Raw genomic sequence first — 8,171 nt, 5'->3', positions numbered from 1 at the left:
CCAAGATGTTAGGGAAGAAGCATCGTCTACATTTGTAAGAAGAGAGATGTTAAAAGGGACGGTCAAATCTTACATCACCCAGAGATGTTAAGGGAACAAGCATCGTCTACATCTGTAACCACAGAGATGTTAAAAGGGACCGTCAGTTCTTATGTCACACAGAGATATTCAGGGAAAACAATCATCTCCATCTGTGAGCAGAGAGATGTTAAAAGGGGCCGTCAGCTCTTACGTCACACAAGGATGTTAAGGGGAAAATATCATCTCCATCTGTGACCAGAGAGATGTTAAAAGGGACCGTCACGTCTTACGTCATGGCGAGGTGTTAAGGGAACAAGCAAAGACTACATCTGTGAACAGAGAGATATTAAAAGGGACCGTCAGGTTTTACTTCACCCAGAGATGTTAAGGGAACAAGCATCGCCTAATCTGTAAACAGAGAGATGTTACCAGCAACCATCAGCTCTTACCTCACCCTGAGATGGTAAGGGAACAAGCATCGTCCACATCTGTGACCAGGGAGATGTTAAAAGGGACCGTGAGCTCTTACGCCTCCCCAATATGTTAAGGGAACAAGCAGCATCTACCTCTGTGACCAGGGAGATGTTAAAAATTACTGTCAGCTCTTACGTCACCCAGAGATGTTAAGAGAACAAGCATCGACTACATCTGTGAACAGAGAGATGTTAAAAGGGACCGTCAGGTCTTACTTCACTCACAAATGTTAAGGGAACAAGCATCATCTGCATCTGTGATGAGAGAGATGATAAAAGGGACCGTGAGCTCTTAGGTCACCCCGATATGTCACGGGAAGAAGCAACATCTGCATCTGTGACGAGAAAGATGTTAAAAGGGACCGTGAGCTCTTAGGTCACACAGATATGTTACGGGAACAAGCATCGTCTACATCTGCGACAAGACAGATGTTCAAAGGTACCGTCAGCTCTTACTTCACACAGAGATGTTAAGGGAACAAGCATTGTCTACATCTGTGAGCAGAGAGATGTTAAAAGGCACCGGCAGCTCTTACTTCACACAGAGATGTTAACGGAATAACATCATCTACTTCCGTGACCAGGGAGATGTTAGAAGGGATAGTGAGCTCTTACTTTAAGCACAGATGTTAAGGGAACAAGCATCGTCTACTTCTGTGACCCGGGAGATGTTCAAATGGACTGTCAGCTCTTATTTCACCCAGATATGTTAAAGGAACAAGCATTGTATACATCTGTGACCAGGGAGATGTTAAAAGGGACCGTGACCATCCACTTTCACTTCAGCCAGAGATGTTAAGGGAAAAAGCATGGTCTACGTCTGTGACCAGGGAGATATTAAAAGGGATCATCAACTCTTACTTCACCCAGAGATGTTAAGAGAACAAGGATCGTGTACATCTGTGACCAGAGAGATGTTCAAAGGGGTGTCAGCACTTACTTCAACCCAATATGTTAAAGGAACATGCATCATGTTATCTGTGACCACAGACATGTTAAAAGGGACCGTCAGCTCTTATTTCACCCAGAGATGTTAATGGAACAACCATGGTCTACATTTGTGACGAGAGAGATGTTAAAAGGGAACCTCAGCTCTTACTCCACCCAGAGATGTTAATGGAACAAGCATCGTCTATATTTGTGCCGAGAGAGATGGTAAAAGGGACCATCAGCTCTTACTTCACCCAGAGAAGTTAACGGAACAGTCATCGTCTGCATCAGTGACCAGAGAAATATTAAAAGGGACCATCAGCTCTTACTTCACCCAGAGATGTTAAGGAAACAAGCATCGTCTACATCTGTGACCAGGGAGATGTCAAAAGGGACCGTCAGCTCTTACTTCACCCTGAAATGTTAAGGGAAAAAGCATGGTCTACATCTGTGACCAGGGAGATGTTAAAAGGGACCATCAACACTTACGTCAACAAAAAATGTTAAGGGAAGAAGCATCGTCCACATCTGTGAACAGAAAGATATTAAAAGCGACCATCAGCTCTTACTTCACCCAGAGATGTTAAGGGAAGAAGTATCATCTACATCTGTGAGCAGAGAGATATTAAAAGGTACCGCCGACTCTTACTTCACCCAGAGATGTTAAGTGAACAAGCATCATCTGCATCTGTGAGCAGAGAGATGTTAAAAGGGACCATCGGCTCTTACTTCACCCGAGAGTTAAGGGAACAAGCATCATCCACATCTGTGACCAGCGAGATGTTAAAAGGGACTGTCAGCTCTGAAGTCACCCAGAAACATTAAGGGAAGAACCATCATCTACATCTGTGACCCGGGAGATGTTAAAAGGGACCGACAGATATTACATCACCCAGAGATGTTAAGGGAACAAGCATCGTCTACATATGTGAGAAGGGAGATGTTAACAGAGACTGTCAGCTCTTACTTCAACCTAAGATGTTAAGGGAACAAGCATTGTCTACATCAGTGAGGAGAGAGGTATTAAAAGGTACTGTGAGCTCTTACTTAATCCAGAGATGTCAAGGGAACAAGCATCGTCTACATCTGTGACCAGGGAGATGTTAAAAAGGACCGTCAGCTCTCACTTCACCCAGAGATGTTAAGGGAACAAGCATCGTCTACATCTGTGACCAAGGAGATGTTTAAAGGGACCGTCTTCTCTTACTTCACCCAGAGAGGTTAAGGAACATACATCGTCTATATTTGTGACCAGAAAGATGTTAAAAGGGATCGTCAGCTGTTACTTCACCCTGAGATGTTAATGGAAGAAGCATCGTCTGCATCGTTGAGCAGAGAGATTGAAAAGGGACCGTCACTCTTACTTCACCCAGAGATGTTAAGGGTACAATCATCGTCTACATCTGCGAGCAGAGAGATCTTAAAAGGGACCGTCACTTGTACTTCACCCAGAGATGTTAAGGGAACAAGCATCATCTACATCTGTGAGCAGAAAAAGGGTAAAAGTGACCGTCAGGGTTAACTTCACAAAGAGATGTTGAGGGAACAAGCATCGTCTACATCCGTGACCAGAGAGATGTTAAAAGGACCATCAGCTCTTATCACACCAGAGATGTTAAGGGAAGAGGCATCGTGTACATCTGTGACCACTGAGATGTAAAAAAGTACCGTCAGCTCTTACGTTACCCAGAGAGGTTAATGGAAAAAGTATCGTCTACTCTGTGACCAGAGAGATGTTAAAAGGGACTGTCAGCTCTTACTTCAACAAGAGATGTTAACAGAATGAGCATGTCGACATCTGTGACCAGAGAGATGTTAAAAGGGACTGTCAGCTCTTACTTCACCCAGAGATGTGAAGGGAACAAGCATCGTCAACATCTGTGATCAGAGAGATGTTATAACTGACCATCAGCTCTAACTTAACCCAGATATGTTAAAGGAACACGCATCATCTCCATCTGTGACCAGAGAGATGTTAAAAGGGACCGTCACCACTTACTTCACGCAGAGATATTAAGGCAAGAAGCATGGTCAACATTTGTGACCAGAGAAATGTTCAAAGGGACCGTCATCTCTTATTTCATGCAGAGACGGTAAGGGCACAAGCATATCTGCATCTGTGACCAGGGAGATGTTAAAAGCAACCGTCAGCTCTTACAACACCCTGAGATGTTTAGGGAACAAGCATCGTCTACATCTGTGACCATAGAGATGTTAAAAGGGACTGTGAGCTCTTGGTCACCACGATATGTTAAGGGAAGAGGCGTCGTCTACTTCAGTGACCAGAGAGATGTTAAAAGGGACTGTGAGCTCTTACGTCACCCAGTGATGATAAGGGAACAAGCATCATCTACATCTGTGACCACAGAGATGTTAAAAGGGACCGTCAGCAGTGAAGTCAACCAGAGATGTTAAGGGAACAAGCATCGTCTACATCTGTGACCAGAGAGATGTTAAAAGGTACCATCAGCTCTACGTCACTCAGAGAAGTGAAGGGAATCAGCAATGTCTACGTCTGTGACCAGAGAGATGTTAAAAGGGACCATCAGCTCTTATTTCACCCAGATATGTTAAGGGAAGAGGCATCGTCAATATCTGTAACCAGAGAGCTGTTAAAATGGACCATCAGTTCTTACTTCACCCAGAGATGTTAATGAAACAATCATCATCTACATCTGTGACCAGAGAGTTGTTATAATGGACCGTCAGTTTTTACGACACCCTGAGATGTTTAGGGAAGAAGTCTCGTCTACATCTGTGACCAGAGAGATGTTAAAAGGGACCGTGAGCTCTTAGGTCACCCCCGTATGTTAAGGGAACAGGCATCGTCTACTTCAGTGACCAGAGAGATGTTAAAAGGGACCGTGAGCTCTTACGTCACCCAGAGATGACATTCCCTTTTAACATCTCTCTGGTCACAGAGTAGACGATACTTTTTCCATTAACCTCTCTGGGTAACGTAAGGGCTGACGGTACTTTTTTACATCTCAGTGGTCACAGATGTACACGATGCCTCTTCCCTTAACATCTCTGGTGTGATAAGAGCTGATGGTCCTTTTAACATCTCTCCGGTCACGGATGTAGACGATGCTTGTTCCCTCAACATCTCTTTGTGAAGTTAACCCTGACGGTCACTTTTACCCTTTTTCTGCTCACAGATGTAGATGATGCTTGTTCCCTTAACATCTCTGGGTGAAGTACAAGTGACGGTCCCTTTTAAGATCTCTCTGCTCGCAGATGTAGACGATGATTGTACCCTTAACATCTCTGGGTGAAGTAAGAGTGACGGTCCCTTTTCAATCTCTCTGCTCAACGATGCAGACGATGCTTCTTCCATTAACATCTCAGGGTGAAGTAACAGCTGACGATCCCTTTTAACATCTTTCTGGTCACAAATATAGACGATGTATGTTCCTTAACCTCTCTGGGTGAAGTAAGAGAAGACGGTCCCTTTAAACATCTCCTTGGTCACAGATGTAGACGATGCTTGTTCCCTTAACATCTCTGGGTGAAGTGAGAGCTGACGGTCCTTTTTAACATCTCCCTGGTCACAGATGTAGACGATGCTTGTTCCCTTGACATCTCTGGATTAAGTAAGAGCTCACAGTACCTTTTAATACCTCTCTCCTCACTGATGTAGACAATGCTTGTTCCCTTAACATCTTAGGTTGAAGTAAGAGCTGACGGTCTCTGTTAGCATCTCCCTTCTCACATATGTAGACGATGCTTGTTCCCTTAACATCTCTGGGTGATGTAATATCTGTCGGTCCCTTTTAACATCTCCTGGGTCACAGATGTAGATGATGGTTCTTCCCTTAATGTTTCTGGGTGACTTCAGAGCTGACAGTCCCTTTTAACATCTCGCTGGTCACAGCTGTAGACGATCATTATTGCCTTAACATCTCTGGGTGAAGTAAGTGCTGACGGTCCCTTTTAACATCTCCCTGGTCACATATTTAGTGATGCTTCTTCCCTTAACATCTCTGGGTGAAGTAAGAGCTGACGGTTCCTTTTAACATCTCCCGGGTCACAGATGTAGAGGATGCTTCTTCCCTTAACATCTCTGGGTGTCTTCAGAGCTGATGGTACCTTTTAACAGCTCTTAACTGACCCAGATATGTTAAAGGACAAACATCATCTTCATCTGTGACCAGAGAGATATTAAAAGTGACCGTCACCACTTACTTTACGCATACATGTTAAGGGAACAAGCATGGTCTACATTTGTGACCAGAGAGATGTCAAAGGGACCATCATCTCTTACTTAACACACAGATGGTAAGGGAACAAGCATATCTGCATCTGTGACCAGGGAGAGGTTAAAAGGGACCGTCAGTTTTTATGACACCCTGAGATGTTTAGGGAAGAAGTCTCGTCTACATCTGTTACCAGAGAGATGTTAAAAGGGACCGTGAGCTCTTAGGTCACCCCCATATGTTAAGGGAACAGGCATCGTCTACTTCAGTGACCAGAGAGATGTTAAAAGGGACCGTGAGCTCTTACGTCACCCAGAGATGATAAGGAAACAAGCATCATCAACATCTGTGACCAGAGAGATGTTAAAAGGTACCGTCAGCTCTGAAGACACCCAGAGATGTTAAGGGAAGAAGCATCCTCTACATCTGTGACCCGGGAGATGTTAAAAGGAACCGTCAGCTCTTACTTCACCCAGAGATGTTAAGGGAAGAAGCATCGCCTACATCTGTGACCAGGGAAATGTTAAAAGGGACCGTCAGCTCTTACATCACCCAGATATGTTAAGGGAACAAGCATCACTAAATATGTGACCAGGGAGATGTTAAAAGGGACCGTCAGCTCTTACTTCACCCAGAGATGTTATGGGAAAAAGCATCGCCTATGTCTGTGAATAGGGAGATGTGAAAAGGTACTGTCAGCTCTTACGTCAACCAGAGATGTTAAAGAAACAAGCATCGTCTTCATCTGTGAGTAGAGAGACTTTGAAAGGGACCATCAGCTCTTACTTCTACCAGAGATGTTTGGGGAATAAGCATCGTATACATCTGTGAACAAAGAGATGTTCAAAGGACCGTCAGCTCTTACTTCACTTAGAGATAATAAGGGAAGAAGTATTGTCTACATCTGTGAGCAGAGAAATGTTAAAAGGGACTGTCAGCTCTTACTTCAACAGGAGATGTTAAGGGAACAAGCATCATTTCATCTATGACCAGAGACATGTTAAAAAGGACCGTCAGCTCTTACTTCACCCCGAGATGTTAAGGGAACAAGCATCGTCTACATCAGTGACCAGAGAGATGTTAACTGGGACCGTCAGCTCTTACTTCACACAGAGATGTTAAGGGAAAAAGCATCGTCTACATTTGTGACCACGGAGATGTTAACGGGGACCGTCAGCTCTTACTTGTCCCAGAGATGTTAGGGGAACAAGCATCGTCTATATCTGTGACCAGAGAGATGTTAAAAGGGACCGTCTTCTCTTACTTCACCCAGAGATGTTAAGGGAACAAGCATCATCTACATCTGTGACCAGAGAGATGTTAACGGGGCCGTCAGCTCTTACTTCACCCAGAGATGTTAAGGGAACAAGCATCGTCTACATCTTGACCAGAGAGATGTTAACAGGGACCGTCAGCACTTACATCACCCAGAAATGTTAAGGGATCAAGCATCATCTACAACTATGACCAGAGAGATGTTAAAGGGGGCCGTCTGCTCTTACTTCACTAAGATATGTTGAAGGAACAAGCATCATCTTTATCTGTGACCAGAGAGATGTTAAAAAGGACCGTCAGCTCTTACTTCACTCTGAGATGTTAAGGGAACAAGCATCGTCTACGTCTGTGACCAGAGAGATTTTAAAAGGGACCGTCAGCTCCTACTTCAGCCAGAGATGTTAAGGGAACAGTCACCATTTACATCAGTGTCAGGGAGATGTTAACAGGGACCGTCAGCACTTACATCACCCAGAAATGTTAAGGAAACAAGCATCGTCTACGTCTGTGACCAGAGAGATGTTAAAAGGGGCCGTCAGCTCTTATTTCACCCAGAGATGTTAAGGGAACAAGCATCATCTTAATCTGTGATCAGAGAGATGTTAAAAGGGACCGTCAGCTCTTACTTCACCCAGAGATGTTAAGGGAACAAGCATCGTCTACATCTGTGACGTGAGAGATGTTAAAAGGGGCCGTCAGCTCTTACTTCACCAAGAGATGTTAAGGGAACAAGCATCGTCTACTTCTATGACCAGAGAGATGTTAAAAGGGACCGTCAGCACTTACGTTACCCACAAATGTTAAGGGAACAAGCATCATCTACAACTGTTACCAGAAAGATGTAAAAGGGATCGTCAGCTCCTACCTCACCTGGAGATGTTAAGGGAACAAGCTTTGTCTACATCACTGACTAGGGATGTTAAGGGAATTGTCATCGTCTACATCAGTGACCAGAGAGATGTTAACCAGGACCGTCAGCTCTTACTTCACAAGAGATGTTAAGGGAAAAATCATCATCTATATTTGTGACCACGGAGATGTTAACAGGGACCTTCAGCTCTTACTTGTCCCAGAGATGTTAGGGGAACAAGCATCATCTATATCTGTGACCAGAGAGGTGTTAAAAGGGACTGTCAGCTCTTACTTCACCCAGAGATGTTAAGGGAACAAGCATCGTCTACATCCGTGAGCAGAGAGAGGTTAAAAGGGACCGTCAGCTCTTACTTCAACCAGAGATGTTAAGGAACATGCATCGTCTACATATGTGACCAGGGAG

This window comes from Oryx dammah, unplaced genomic scaffold, assembly GCF_014754425.2.
Source record: "Oryx dammah isolate SB20612 unplaced genomic scaffold, SCBI_Odam_1.1 HiC_scaffold_12, whole genome shotgun sequence".
NCBI classification, from domain to species: Eukaryota; Metazoa; Chordata; class Mammalia; order Artiodactyla; family Bovidae; genus Oryx; species Oryx dammah.
The sequence above is the reverse complement of the archived record's forward strand: the minus strand, read 5'-3'. Positions refer to the sequence as shown.